Source organism: Pongo abelii, chromosome 13 (assembly GCF_028885655.2).
Source record: "Pongo abelii isolate AG06213 chromosome 13, NHGRI_mPonAbe1-v2.0_pri, whole genome shotgun sequence".
In the NCBI taxonomy this organism is placed as follows: Eukaryota; Metazoa; Chordata; class Mammalia; order Primates; family Hominidae; genus Pongo; species Pongo abelii.
The window spans coordinates 53,214,264-53,230,433 of record NC_071998.2 but is presented as its reverse complement, the minus strand read 5'-3'; the positions used below and the strand labels follow the sequence as shown (position 1 = coordinate 53,230,433).

The window sequence follows — 16,170 nt, the reverse complement described above, 5'->3', positions numbered from 1 at the left end:
TAGACATCTACAGAACTCTCCACCCCAAATCAACAGAATATACATTTTTTTAGCACCACACCACACCTATTTCAAAATTGACCACATACTTGGAAGTAAAGCTCTCCTCAATAAATGTAAAAGAACAGAAATTATAACAAACTATCTCTCAGATCACAGTGCAATCAAGCTAGAACTCACGATTAAGAATCTCACTCAAAACAGCTCAACTACATGGAAACTGAACAACCTGCTCCTGAATGACTACTGGGTACATAACGAAATGAAGGCAGAAATAAAGATGTTCTTTGAAACCAACAAGAACCAAGACACAACATACCAGAATCTCTGGGATGCATTCAAAGCAGTGTGTAGAGGGAAATTTATAGCACTAAATGCCCACAAGAGAAATCAGGAAAGATCCAAAATTGACACCCTAACATCACAATTAAAAGAACTAGAAAAGCCAGAGCAAACACATTCAAAAGCTAGCAGAAGGCAAGAAATAACTAAAATCAGAGCAGAACTGAAGGAAATAGAGACACAAAAAACCCTTCAAAAAATTAATGAATCCAGGAGCTGGTTTTGTGAAAGGATCAACAAAATTGATAGACTGCTAGCAAGATTAATAAAGAAAAAAAGAGAGAAGAATCAAATAGATGCAATAAAAAATGATAAAGGGGATATCAACACCGATCCCACAGAAATGCAAACTACCATCAGAGAATATTACAAACACCTCTACGCAAATAAACTAGAAAATCTAGAAGAAATGGATAAATTCCTCAACACATACACCCTCCCAAGACTAAACCAGGAAGAAGTTGAATCTCTGAATAGACCAATAACAGGAGCTGAAATTGTGGCAATAATCAATAGCTTACCAACCAAAAAAAGTCCAGGACCAGATGGGTTCAGAGCCGAATTCTACTAGAGGTACAAGGAGGAACTGGTACCATTCCTTCTGAAACTATTCCAATCAATAGAAAAAGAGGGAATCCTCCCTAACTCATTTGATGAGGCCAGCATCATCCTGATACCAAAGCCTGGCAGAGACACAACCAAAAAAGAGATTTTAGACCAATATCCTTGATGAACATTGATGCAAAAATCCTCAATAAAATACTGGCAAACCAAATCCAGCAGCACATCAAAAAGCTTATCCACCATGATCAAGTGGGCTTCATCCCTGGGATGCAAGGCTGGTTCAATGTACGCAAATCAATAAATGTAATCCAGCATATAAACAGAACCAAAGACAAAAACCACATGATTATCTCAATAGATGCAGAAAAGGCCTTTGACAAAATTCAACAACCCTTCATGCTAAAAACTCTCAATAAATTAGGTATTGATGGGACGTATCTCAAAATATTAAGAGTTATCTATGACAAACCCACAGTCAATATCATACTGAATGGGCAAAAACTGGAAGCATTCCCTTTGAAAACTGGCACAAGACAGGGATGCCCTCTCTCACCACTTCTATTCAACAAAGTGTTGGAAGTTCTGGCCAGGGCAATCAGACAGGAGAAGGAAATAAAGGGTATTCAATTAGGAAAAGAGGAAGTCAAGTTGTCCCTGTTTGCAGATGACATGATTGTATATCTAGAAAACCCCATCGTCTCAGACCAAAATCTCCTTAAGCTGATAAGCAACTTCAGCAAAGTCTCAGGATACAAAATCAATGTACAAAAATCACAAGCATTCTTATACATCAATAAAAGACAAACAGAGAGCCAAATCATGAGTGAACTCCCATTCACAATTGCTTCAAAGAGAATAAAATACCTAGGAATCCAACTTACAAGGGATGTGAAGGACCTCTTCAAGGAGAACTACAAACCACTGCTCAAGGAAATAAAAGAGGACACAAACAAATGGAAGATCTTTCCATGCTCATGGGTAGGAAGAATCAATATCGTGAAAATGGCCATTCTTCCCAAGGTAATTTACAGATTCAATGCCATCCCCATCAGGCTACCAATGACTTTCTTCACAGAACTGTAAAAAACTACTTTAAAGTTCATATGGAACCAAAAAAGAGCCTGCATCACCAAGTCAATCCTAAGCCAAAAGAACAAAGCTGGAGGCATCACACTACCTGACTTCAAACTATACTACAAGGCTACAGTAACCAAAACAGCATGGTACTGGTACCAAAACAGAGATATAGATCAATGGAACAGAACAGAGCCGTCAGAAATAATGCCACATATCTACAACTATCTGATCTTTGACAAACCTGAGAAAAACAAGAAATGGGGAAAGGATTCCCTCTTTAATAAATGGTGCTGGGAAAACTGGCTAGCCATATGTAGAAAGCTGAAACTGGATCCCTTCCTTACACCTTATACAAAAATCAATTCAAGATGGATTAAAGACTTAAATGTTAGACCTAAAACCATAAAAACCCTACAAGAAAACCTAGGTATTACCGTTCAGGACATAGGCATAGGCAAGGACTTCATCTCTAAAACACCAAAAGCAATGGCAACAAAAGCCAAAATTGACAAATGGGATCTAATTAAACTAAAGAGCTTCTGCACAGCAAAGGAAACCACCATCAGAGTGAACAGGCAACCTACGAAATGGGAGAAAATTTTCACAACCTACTCATCTGACAAAGGGCTAATATCCAGAATCTACAATGAACTCCAACAAATTTACAAGAAAAAAACAAACAACCCCATCAAAAAGTGGGCGAAGGACATGAACAGACACTTCTCAAAAGCAGACATTTATGCAGCCAAAAAACACATGAAAAAATGCTCACCATCACTGGCCATCAGAGAAATGCAAATCAAAACCACAATGAGATACCATCTCACACCAGTTAGAATGGCGATCATTAAAAAGTCAGGAAACAACAGGTGCTGGAGAGGATGTGGAGAAATAGGAACACTTTTACACTGTTGGTGGGACTGTAAACTAGTTCAACCCTTGTGGAAGTCAGTGTGGTGATTCCTCAGGGATCTAGAACTAGAAATTCCATTCGACCCAGCCATCCCATTACTGGGTATATACCCAAAGGACTATAAATCATGCTGCTATAAAGACACATGCACACGTATGTTTATTGCAGCATTATTCACAATAGCAAAGACTTGGAACCAACCCAAATGTCCATCAATGATAGACTGGATTAAGAAAATGTGGCACATATACACCATGGAATACTATGCAGCCATAAGAAATGATGAGTTCATGTCCTTTGTAGGGACATGGATGAAATTGGAAATCATCATTCTCAGTAAACTATCGCAAGAACAAAAAACCAAACAACGCACATTCTCACTCATAGGTGGGAATTGAACAATGAGAACACATGGGCACAGGAAGGGGAACATCACACTTCGGGGACTGTTGTGGGGTGGGGGGAGGGGGGAGGGATAGCATTGGGAGATATACCTAATGCTAGATGACGAGTTGGTGGGTGCAGCGCACCAGCATGGCACATGTATACATATGTAACTTACCTGCACATTGCGCACATGTACCATAAAACCTAAAGTATAATAATAATAATAATAATAATAATTAATAAATAAAAATAAATTAATTAATTAAATTAAAAAATAGCTGGGCTACACTGAGAAAGAAGAGCTCTGAGGGAGAACTGGCCCTACTGGATATTACACCCTATTTTAAAGCCTATATAGGTAAAGCAGTTGGTATTAGTATGAGAAAAAAAGCACACACACATTGTAATCAGTCAAAAGATGGTATTAAATTGAAAGAAAATATTTGCTGCAACTATTACAAATACAAACAATAGTTCTAACATACAAAGACCTTTTTAAAATTGAGAGGGAAAAGACCAAAATTCTAGAGAAAAATGGGTAAAAGACACAAATTAAGCAACTTGCAAAAGACGTAAATTGGTCTGTGAACATGTCAAAAATGCTCAGTTGTTTTTACAATAAGAGAAACGCAAACTAAAACCACACTAAGATACCATTTCTTACTCATTAGAATAGCAAAAATTTTCAACTTAATACACTGTTGACGAAGTGTGGGAGAGACATATGCCAGTGGGGTGGTGGGAATGCAAAATCGTACGACCCTTTTGGAGGAGAATTTCACAGTATTTAACAAAACTATATGTGTGTGTGTGTGTGTGTGTGTGTGTGTGTGTGTGTGTGTGTGTGTGTACACAGAGAAATAGTAGAGACAGGGTTTCGCCATGTTGGCCAGGCTGGTCTCAAACTTCTGACCTCGGGTGATCCGTCTGCCTTGGCTTCCCAAAGTACTGGGATTTACAGGCATGAGCCACTGCACCCAGCCAAAATTTCTGGATTTTAAAAACTATTTGCAACATTATAATAAGATGACTTCACCCTGCCATTTTTATTTTCTCCCTCAGTGAGTGAAGTCAGGATGAAAAACATCCTTTTTTTGTTCCTCCTACCATGAACAAAATAACAAGAAATAGCTGGTTGGAAAAATGAACATCTCATAATAATATGAAATACATTTAAAAGCCTTCTATTTCCTACACCTCTTGTTGGTTTTTCCTATGGTTACTGTGAAATATGTGGATTTTTAAAAATAGCTCTAGCAGTTAAATGATGCTGTAAAACCCCAATATGGTAAGTGTAAATAATTCTAACAGTAATTTCTTGTTACTATACCTCTCAAAGAAGTTTATTCTATAATTTAGCAAGGTCTCTTAACATTAATGTTTTTACTCAGCAACAGATACGGACCTTCTCAAAGAGAATCACAGAACAAGAGAATTAACAATCTTAATTTTTTTCTTACCTATTGGTAAGAAAATGAGCTGTGCTGCTCATTTTCAACCTTTTGGAATCAGAAATTCTCTTACTAGTTTGTAGTTTTTGCTGAGGTTTCTATTTTTTTAAAATAAGCTGGGAACAGGATCAGCTAACTCAAGGAATTGAGTAATTTCTTTCTAACAATATTTAACCATTTGCTGATTTAAAGTTGAGCTACTCTTTTTTCTGGGTTGATTCCAAAGAGAATAGATTTCCGTTTTAAATATTTTTAAGATTGGCAATAAGAAAAAGGCCAATCAAATACAAATCTGTGCCCTCATGGAAATGAACACTGAAAACTATACCCAGATGTTTGATGATCTGGGAAGAAAAGCCTCTTACCTTATAGTGAGATACATTCTCCTTCAGTTGGTGAATCTCTAGAAATGATCATCTCCCTAGCCCAGCATTCTATCTAGTGTTGCTATTTTCATCATTAACACCAAGTTTCATACACATCCCTTTCCTAAGGAACTGTAAACACGTTCACTACAAGTAACCTTTGGGAAGTGAAAGTTTCAAAGGCAAAATGATCTAGATTTTTTGATGTGGTGACTAAGATTTCTTTAATTCCTGGGAAGCAAAAGCAGGAAGCTTACATGACATCCTGATGAACTGAGGGTGAGCAGGGAAGGCAGAGGAGACAGATATATTTACCCGTTTCTAACATAGCCATTGAGAAAAGAACAAGATGAATGGCTCAGGTGCAGGGAAATGAAGAACGAGGCAGAAAACATGAACTGAATGGAATGTCCCATGAAGATTTTTTATGAGAAGTTTTTTTTTAATGTAATTTTCCATTTAGGAAAAAGCTCAAATATCAGATGCTATAAACAAAATTCACCATTCTCTAGTGGTAGTTAAATTCATGCACAAATACATTAAGCTGACAAACTTTTACTAGGGTTTGGGTAAAGTTATCGATATATGCTATAAATATATGAAACTATAAAATGAGTCTTCTCTATGGGATCATTAGTCAGAGGCATGATGTTAGTTTATTTACAATAATTGGCAAGCAAGCAACTCAGTGAATTACTGGTATTTCAATTCTGGACTTCAATTCAGAAGCCACTGAAATCTTGGACAGTAGTTCTGACCATCTCTCTGTGTAAATAACTTTGCAGAATTATAGAGCAGGACTCATTAAGAAATAAGAATAACATTCTTTATGAAGTCAGAAAATATGGATTCATGTAGTAGAAAGTAATAGAAGAGCAGGTGAAAGAAGCACCTTTAAAGATGTTCTTAAGCTTAATTTTTTCATTTGATCAGAAACCATTAAGAAATGCATTAAGGTTCATCCTCTAAGCTAACTTTTTTTTTTTTTTTTAAGATGGAGTATCACTCTGTCACCCAGACCAGAGTGAGGTGGCACAATCTCGGTTCACTGCAACCTCTGCCTCCCAGATTCAAGCCATTCTCCTGCCTCAGCCTCCCAAGTAGTAAGGATTACAGGCGCCTGCCACCACATGTGGCTAATTTTTGTAGTTTTAGTAGAGGTGGGGTTTCATCGTGTGGGCCAGGCTGGTCTAAAACTCCTGATCTCAGGTGATCTGCCCTCCTCAGCCTCCCAATGTGCTGGGATTACAGGTGTGAGCCACCACACCCGGCAAACCTAACACTTTTAATTAAACTTTACAATTCTGAAAGAATCTCTCCAGTGAATTTTGGACACTAACAAGGACACAACAAAATGATTTATTTTTTAATGTTTTGACACAGGGTGTCACTCTGTCACCTAGGCTGGAGTGCAGTGTCATGATCTCGGCTCACTGCAACCTCCACCTCTCAGGTTCAAGTGATTCTCCTGCCTCAGCCTCCCAAGTAGCTGGAACGACAGGTGTGTACCACCACACACTGCTACATTTTGTATTTTTAGTAGAGATGGAGTTTCACCATGTGGGCCAGGCTGCTCTCGAACCCCTGACCTCAGGGGATCTGCCCACCTCAGCCTCTCAAAGTGCTGGGATTATAGGCATGAGCCACCATGCCCAGCCACACCAAAATAATTTAAATGAAACATTTTCACATATGAAAAGTTATTTTTAGTATTGCATTTAAAGACTCTTTATATCTAGAGGGCATTTAAAAATACTAAATAAAGACTTTTTGAAGAAGCACACAAACCTAGCAGAAAGATAGCTCTGTCTTCTAGCTAGTCTGTGCTGGAAGACTGGCTAGAAATGACACATTTTATCATTATCATCTGAATGTAACAGATGAAAGCCAGCTATGGATAAATCTACAACTACAACAAAGACTGGAATAATATATCTCATCAAAATTAGGCAGCACTTCATTTTCAGTGAGTTGAAGAATCAACATGATTCTCATCTTAAAATTATACACTTTAATGTGATTCATACTTCACAGTAACAATAAAGGCAAACATAAGACTATTCTACTAAAGCAGAATTTTTGAAAATCACAGTTTTAACCAAAAGTTTAAATTCCAATCTTACTTTCTCATATAAGTAAATTTTGATGCTTGAAGCAAATATTTTAGTGGTAAGTATGAATGTGAAGGCTACAAAACAAAATTGTAGGCTTCCTACTAGTGGCAACAGATTGAACCAACCCATTAGAAAATGAGCTCATGGACTTTCTTCCAGGTAAGATCAAAGAAGTGAGTGTGCTTACTACCTCATCTTGCACATGGCTTTCCCCCCATTTTATTCACGTTTTTATTCAAATACTTCTTTCCCAAAGACAGCTCTTCCCTGACTCTCCATCCAGCCTTAATGTTCATCATAGCACTTAGCTCAATTTACACTTTGTATTTCTTTAGATACTGTCTGTTATTTTTACTAAATGTAGGCTGTATATGAGCAGTGACTGAGCACTATTCTGTGTCCTGATCACCTTAGGTAAGTGTTAATCAAATATTTGTTGAAAAAAGGAAGGAAATAAGGCAGGAAGGAAGGAGGGATGGAGGGAAGGAGAGAAAGAAGGGATGGAGGGTGGGGGGAAGAAATGGAGAAAAAGAGGAAGAAAAGGGAGGGAAGAGGGGAGGGAGGGAAGAAGGAAGGAAGCAAGTAAGCAAGCAATGGTCAGTGGTTTAAGGTATCTGCCTAAACACATGCACTGTGGCTAAGGAAAAAGGAGAAAGCAAGAACACTGCAAGCAGCTGTCCCAGGTGCTGCCCTCAGGTCACTGAATTTACAGAGCATAAAGATACAGGGAGCATTGGCTGCCCTTGGTGTGTCAGCTGTGCTCAGTACACTCAAAGTTTGTGAGCTTGTTCCTCTTCTCTATCTCTAGCTTTGAGGCAGCCCTGAGAACGATGGTCACTTTCTTCTCCTCCTTATTTCTTTTTATTTCAAAACTAGAACGGGAAGGTATAGAATTTGAAGGAGGACATAGCTGAGATCTGTGCAAATATGAACTTTGTAGCTTGGTGCCCAAATCCAAATGGATGGGTACAGCAAAGCCTGAACCACACTGAGGACTAGAGCAGGTAAATTAGGATATCAGTGGATGGACAGCAAAACAGGAGCAGACAATGAATAAGGTCCCTTCCAAGTGGGAGCTTCTCTTTGTGACTCTGGGAAAGCTGATAGGGCAGCAGCTGAACCCTTACCACTCAGCAACCCCCAAAGGAGAAACATCAGGGGTGGGTTACCCTCCAGCAGTGCTTTGCTGCTCAGATTTAGGAAAGTGAGAAACCTGCTGCCCAGTCATAGGAGTGCAGCATGCCAGGGACCCTCCAGAAGCAATATGCTTTTAATCACAGATGAAAAGTATTTAATAGTTACTGAACTACATAAAAACAACGACAAGCAATCCAAGGAGAGAAGTTAATTCTGTTAAGCCAACCAAGTGATACAAAGTTTTGCCTGGAGGAAGGAAAACAGAGAAGCAAGCTGTGATCTTCCCTTTTTGTAGCAACTGCTTTGAATCTGCTTGGAGAAGGAAGTCCACAGAGAACAATTTTATTTCTAAGTGAGTAATAATTAGATGCTCTAAGTTTTCAATTGGGTAAAGCTACAAACATCCTGGCATTTCTTCTCCACTGCATCCCAACCCACAATAGAATATGGGGGTATAAAGCCTTTGGGATCCTCTCACTGGAGAAGTCCATATCTGAGATACCTCATTTTACATCATAAAGCTTTGAGGAAATTATATCATGTTTAAAGGCTTTTTAAAAGAAAGCGCCACATGATGTTATAATATTGGGTAGCACTTTACCACCAAGTAGTGATGGGGTCAGAACAAGTCATCCCAAAATATGCCACTTTGATGTATTATTTTGAGCTAAAAGAAACTGAGAACCAGTCAATGCAGAAAAAGCACTTCACCTCCCCATCTGCTTAAAGTATAATTTCCCATTTGTAAAGGACATTTTTATTAGTAAATGTATCTATCTTTGCCAGAAAGAGAGTTACTCATAGATAACTTTTTCTCACCGGAGAGACTTTTATCTGCATAGCAAGGTAAACTTTATTCACCACACATTTCCTCCTCCCGTCTTCCCACCATTCATCTCTACCACTCCCCAGTACCTCCAAATCCTTATTCCTATTCCTTACTCTAGCTTAAGATAGTATCTGTCTCAATCATCTGGCTGCTTCCTGGAGTCTCATATTTTGGTGGGACTCCTGTGCATATATGAGTAATTAAATGTTTTTTCTCCTTTTAATCTGTCTAATATCAATTTAATTTACAGACCAGCCAAAAATCCTCGAAGGGTACACAGAAGCAATTTTCCCTCTCCTACAGTAGTTTTTCTCCTAATAAAATATATAAAGAAAACAAATTCCTTGTCATCATCATTATTTCACCTTATATAACTTCTGTTATATAAGGTTACTTGTTCTGCCTTTTTATATGGCTCAATAGGCAGATTTTTTTTCCCTTTTCTTTAGAGTTGTGCATTTTTAGGGTGTCCAGTCCTTGCAACTGACTGTTCTTGAATATGAAAGCTCTAATTGCTATACTTATTAAAGGTACACAGCAACAAACTATTACTTAGAAATGAATTAATTTTCAGAGGTTTTAAAATATCTAACCTAAGAGAATTTCCCTTACTTCTAAGTGTACTAATGTCTTTAAATATGCAAATGTTTAAATCCTAAAAATATATGCAAAATATGGAATTAAAATATGCAGGCCAGGCACGGTGGCTCATGCCTGCAATCCCAGCAATTTGGGAGGCCAAGGTGGGTGGATTCACTTGAGGTCAGGAGTTCAAGGCCAACCTGGCCAGCATGGCTAAACTGCATGTCTACTAAAAATACCTAAAGTTAGCCAGGTGTGTTGATACGTGCCGGTAGTCCCGGCTACTCAGGAGGCCGAGGAAGGAGAATCACTTGAACCCAAAGGCAGAGGTTGCAGTGAGCCAAGATCACACCACTGCACTCCAGTCTGGGCAGCAGAGTAAGACTCTGTCTCAAAATAAATAAATAAATAAAATATGTAATTCCAATCAGCTCTTAAGGTGGTGGTAGTCATTTTTATTGTTATATGTGCAAAAAAAATCACCAATATTTGTGGGTAGATTAGCAGTTACTAATGTTAAAGTGCAGGGTCTACAGCTGAAGTTCTCCTTGTGTTTTTTACTTATGTACATTAAAAAGAAAATATATAATCACATATAGATTTTCCAAGAGAGGAAAATTACACATAATCCCCACTCAATATAACTTCTAATACTCTGAGATCTTCATATTCAAAATTCCCTCAAAACAAATGTGGCTTCAAATTTTGGGGTGCATAACTGAAAATAATCATTTTACATTATAATTTGACATTTAAGTCATGTAAAATAATTTAAAAATCAGACCAAGTGTAAAATAAATTCCAATTCCAATGACATAATCCTATTACTGTAATGAAATAAATCCCTAACCTGATGGTCCCTCTATTTCTAATTTGTCTTTGGTAAATATACTTGAACTGAACCTAACCAGGAATTTAACATCATAAACCTACCAAACAGATTCAAATATAACACAAAATTTGTGTTTACTGAACATCATCCAAATATTTCTTCTTCTAAGAAAAGCACTGAGTAAAATAATTTGAACCACCAGAACATATAAATATTATAAAAGTACTCAACCTTGTCTTTTCACCTTTATATCCTCATTGAATAGTACAGAGGCTGGCGTATTGTTATTGTTTAATAAGCATTGAATAAGTAAACCAGTATTATTCTCTTTGGGGTTCTATCCTTAACATAAACAAATATGAAGACACAAATAAAAAACTCAACATATTCAACTGCACTGCTATTCAGCCATATGATGTAATTCCAACATAATTTTTCCAGAAATATTCTGAGGTGTTGCTTTGCAAATTCATGCCTAAGTGTAAGGATAAGTGTAGGAGAAGTGGGGTGTTGGGAAACTTTACGCTCAAAAGCCCCAGAAACCAAGTTAGATAAGATCTTAAGATAGTTGGCTTAAAAATAATAATATAACATTTTTACTTTAAAATTTTATTTTTTAAGGAAAAATAACTGCTATTGCTGGCCTTAATTATTACTATTATTTTGCAGGGACAGGTGGCCAATAGGGGAATTTAAGGCTGTCATTTTCAAGTATACAAGCTTAGTGTTCCATTACCCAGTCTACACAAGACACAGGACTATAAGCTCAAGTCATAGAAACTATTGGAAGTCCATCAAAGACATAAAGAAATAAGAAAGGCAACAATAATTTTAAAAATAGGAAAGGCTAGAAAAAAAACCCTAGATTATGCTTTTCTAGAAAACTGCATTAATTTGTTCACATTAAAACTTTGTCTAACACTATTTTGTTTTGCATGGCACTCAGAATGAGGTAAATACACAATAGAACAAACAAGAAAGCTTAATAAAGCAATAAAGAGAATTTGTAATTAAGATTGTTAACCTCTAGCACAGTTCTATGGCCTATATCACAGAGAAAGATTAGAAATGACTATGATATACCAAATAAGCTTCACAGATGAACAGGAAGACTTTGTCTCAAAAAAATATTTTTTAAGCAGAGCCTTTCATCTAAAAACAATATATACTACTTATAAATAAAATAAACCAGCATTATTCACTTCAGTTTGATGTAAATTTGTTAATTGTCATATGAGGAAAATGGGTATTCACAAGCCAATATCATCTTAATTTATGTTCTAGGTGAAGACAAGGGTTGTAGTTCTATAACTTCTTTAAGGTTACAATATCTATATCTGAAAGGTGACATCAATTTTTTTTTTTAATTTTTCCTTCCCAAAGGCAGTGTCAAGGGAACATCAATTCTATTGTGAAAGCAGCATCTCTGTTGTAAAATCCATGTAACACACAGGAAAGTTCTTTTCTCTTTAGTCAACAGACACTTGTCTCATTTCAAGTGTGGATTTTTTTTAATTACCACAGTTATAGTGAAGTCTGACCCAAAAATTTAATTTGTGATTATGGCATGTATTAAAGCAGTTTAGGAGCATAACATTCAATCTAAAATTGCTAGAAACCTTGTTACAGTTTAATAAACAATTATTTTAAAATGTACCTTTTTAGTGTTCCTTATAAATGCAGGTTTCTGTTAAATTTTTTTAAATTGTTTATAACAAAAACACAAACATACCATTATTTTGTTTGAGTAGTGTCAATGGTAACCTCAAGGGATGAAAATGCACCCAGGGGCTGACAGTAGCAGGAAACCATGAACTCTTTTAGGCTAGAAGGAGAAGAAGGAAACAGTATTAACCAGATCCTGTGACAGGTGGAGCCATTGAAGTGGTACTGCCTAAAAGGATCTGTGGCTTAGGAACCCACTGCCATAGCCAGACCACATACCTAAACTCACTGTCTCCCCATCCTAAAGACTCCTGCTGGTACCCAGACTGGCTGATCTCCATCAGAAGCCAGAGTGTGGGAGCCTGGGAAATGCAGTGTGGAGGGTCAGATTCAGAGCATAGGGCACTGATGGACAAGGAAGAGCAGGGTATGGAGGAGCCAGGTGGGGACAATGGGGGAGGGCATCAAACAGAGAATGCCCAGGTCTCCACCTGATTTATGTCAAATAGTGATCTGAATCAGCATGACAGACTATTTTTAGCATTCTTGTTTAAATCAGTTTCAAAATTTTTATAAAGTGTAAAAGGAGGACAGGAAAATTAAGTCCTTAATGTTTTTTAAATTTAGGAAGAAATGATGGTTAGCACAAATCAGAATTAGTTGTAAAGGAAATACTAAGTATTGAAATAGAAGGCAAATGTCTTGACAAGAAAAAATTGAAAACAGAAATGAGGAAGGGGCATTAAAAGTATAAAATAAAAAATCGGTCACTTCCAAATGGCCCAATAGGAACAGCTCCGGTCTGCAGCTCCCAGTGAGATTGATGCAGAAGACAGGTGATTTCTGCATTTCCAACTGAGGTACCTGCTTCATTTCACTGGAACTGGTTGAACAGTGGATGCAATCCACAGAGGGCGAGCTGAAGCAGGGTGAAGTGTCACACCCTGGAAGTGCAAGTGTGGGGAGGATTTCCCTTTCCTAGCCAAGGGAAGCCATAACAGACTGCAGCTGGAGAAACGGTACACTCATGACCAAATATTGCACTTTTCCAACAGTCTTAGCAACCGCAGACCAGGAGATACCCTCCCTTGCCTGGCTAGGTGGGTCCCATGCCTATGGAGCCTTGCTCACTACTAGCACAGCAGTCTGAGATCGACCGGCTATGCTACAGCTTGATGGGGGAAGGGGCGTCCACCACTGCTGAGGCTTGAGTAGCTCACAGTGTAAACAAAGAGGCTAGGAAGCACAAACTGGGTGGAGCCCACTGCAGCTCAACAAGGCCCGCCAGCCTTTGCAGACTCCACCTCTAGGGGCATGGCATAGTAGAACAAAAGGCAGCAGACAACTTCTCCAGACTTAAACGCCCCTGTCTGACAGCTCTAAAGAGAGCAATGTTTCTCTCAGCACAGCATTAGAGCTTTGAGAATGGACAGACTGCCTCCTCAAGAAGGTCCCTGACCCCTGTGTAGCCTGACTGGGAAACACCTCCCAGTAGGGGCTGACAGACACTTCGAACAGGCAGGTGCCCCTCTGGGATGAAGCTTCCAGAGGAAATATCAGGCAGTAATATTTGCTGTTCTGCAGCCTCTGCTGGTGATACCCAGGCAGACAGGTTCTGGAGTGGACCTCTGGCAAACTCCAACAGACCTGCAGCTGAGGGGTCTGACTGTTAGAAGGAAAACTAACAAACAGAAAGGAATAGCATCAACATCAACAAAAAGGACATCCACACCAAAACCCCATCTGTAGGTCACCAACATCAAAGACCAGAGGTAGATAAAACTGCAAAGATACGGAGAAACCAGAGCAGAAAAGCTGAAAATTCCAAAAAACAGAGCGCCACTTCTCCAAAGGATCACAGCTTCTCAGCACCAAGGGAACAAAACTGGACAGAGAATGAGTTTGACAAGTTGACAGAAGTAGGCTTCAGAAGGTCGGTAATAACAAACTTCTCCGAGCTAAAGGAGCATGTTCTAACCCACCCCAAGTAAGTTAAAAACCTTGAAAAAAAGTTAGATGAATGGCTAACTAGAATGAACAGTGTAGAGAAGACTTTAAATGACCTGATGGAGCTGAAAACCATGCCATGAGAACTTTGTGATGCATGCACAAGCTTCAATTGCTGATTCAATCAAGTGGAAGAAAGGATATCAGTGATTGAAGATCAAATTAATGAAATAAAGTGAGAAGACAAGATTAGAGAAAAAAGAGTGAAAAGAAATGAACAAAGCCTCCAAGAAATATGGGACTATGTCAAAAGAACAAATATACGTTTGATTGGTGTACTGGAAGTGACGGGGAGAATGGAACCAAGTTAGAAAACACTCTTCAGGATATTATCCAGGAGAACTTCCCTAACCTAGCAAGGCAGGCCAACATTCAAATTCTGGAAATACAGAGAACACCACAAAGATACTCCTCGAGAAGAGCAACCCCAAGACACATAATTGTCAGATTCACCAAGGTTGAAATGAAGGAAAAAATGTTAAGGGCAGCCAGAGAGAAAGGTCAGGTTATCCACAAAGGGAAGCCCATCAGACTAACAGCGGATCTCTTGGCAGAAACCCTACAAGCCAGAAGAGAGTGAGGGCCAATATTCAACATTCTTGAGGAAAAGAATCTTCAACCATCAGATAGAATTTTCAACTATCAGAATGTCACATCCAGCCAAACTAAGCTTCATAAGTGAAGGAGAAATAAAATCCTTTACAGACAAGAAAATGCTGAGAGATTTTGTCACCACCAGGGCTGCCTTACAAGATCTCCTGAAGGAAGCACTAAACATGGAAAGGAACAACCAGTACCGGCCACTGCAAAAATGTGCCAAATGGTAAAGAAAGACCATCAATGCTATGAAGAAACTGCATCGATTAACAGGCAAAATAACCAGCTAACATCATAATGACGGGATCAAATTCAAACATAACAATATTAACCTTAAATGTAAATGAGCTAAATACCCCAACTAAAAGAGACAGACTGGAAAATTGGATAAAGAGTCAAGACCCATCAGTGTGCTGTATTCAGGAGACCCATCTCATGTGCAAAGACACACATAGGCTCAAAATAAAGGGATGGAGGAAGATCTACCAAGGAAATGGAAAGCCAAAAAAAAAAAAAAAAAGCAGGAGTTGCAATCCTAGTCTCTGATAAAACAGACTTTAAACCAACAAAGATCAAAAGAGACAAAGAAGGCCACTACATAATGGTAAAGGGATCAATTCACCAAGAAGAGCTTCACTATCCTAAATATATATGTACTCAATACAGGAGCACCCAGATTCATAAAACAAGTCCTTAGAGACATACAAAGAGACTTAGACTCCCACACAATAATAATGGGAGACTTTAACACCCCACTGTCAATAATAGGTCAATGAGACAGAATGTTAACAAGGATATCCAGGACTTGAGCTCAGCTCTGCACCAAGCAGACCTAATAGACATCTACAAAACTCTACACCCCAAATCAACAGAATATACATTCTTCTCAGCACCTCATCACACTTATTATAAAATTGACCACATAATTAGTAGTAAAACACTCCTCAGCAAATGCCAAAGAACAGAAATCACAACAAACTGTCTCTCAGACCATAGTGCAATCAAATTAGAACTCAGGATTAAGAAACTCACTCAAAATTGCACAACTACATGGAAACTGAACAACCTGCTCCTGAATAACTACTGGGTAAATAACGAAATGAAGGCAGAAATAAAGAAGTTCTTTGAAACCAATGAGAACAAAGACACAATGTACCAGAATCTCTGGGTCATTTAAAGCAGTGTGTAGAAGGAAATTTATAGCACTAAATGCCCATAAGAGAAAGCAGGAGAGATCTAAAATTGACACTCTAACATCACAATTAAAAGAATTAGAGAGGCTAGGCGTGGTGGCTCATGCCTGTAATC

At 38.3% G+C, this 16,170-nt stretch overlaps 1 protein-coding gene across 1 annotated transcript in view; it reads right to left on the bottom strand.

The window, feature by feature from the left end:
- The window catches only part of LOC100455286 (prorelaxin H2), a 34,267-nt gene extending 19,765 nt beyond the window's left edge, over positions 1-14,502 (bottom strand). The window contains exon 1 of the mRNA XM_054519971.2: positions 12,326-14,502. The gene's annotated coding sequence lies outside the window, so the exon portion shown is untranslated. The remainder of the gene's footprint in view (positions 1-12,325) is intronic.
- Positions 14,503-16,170: the final 1,668 nt, after the last annotated feature.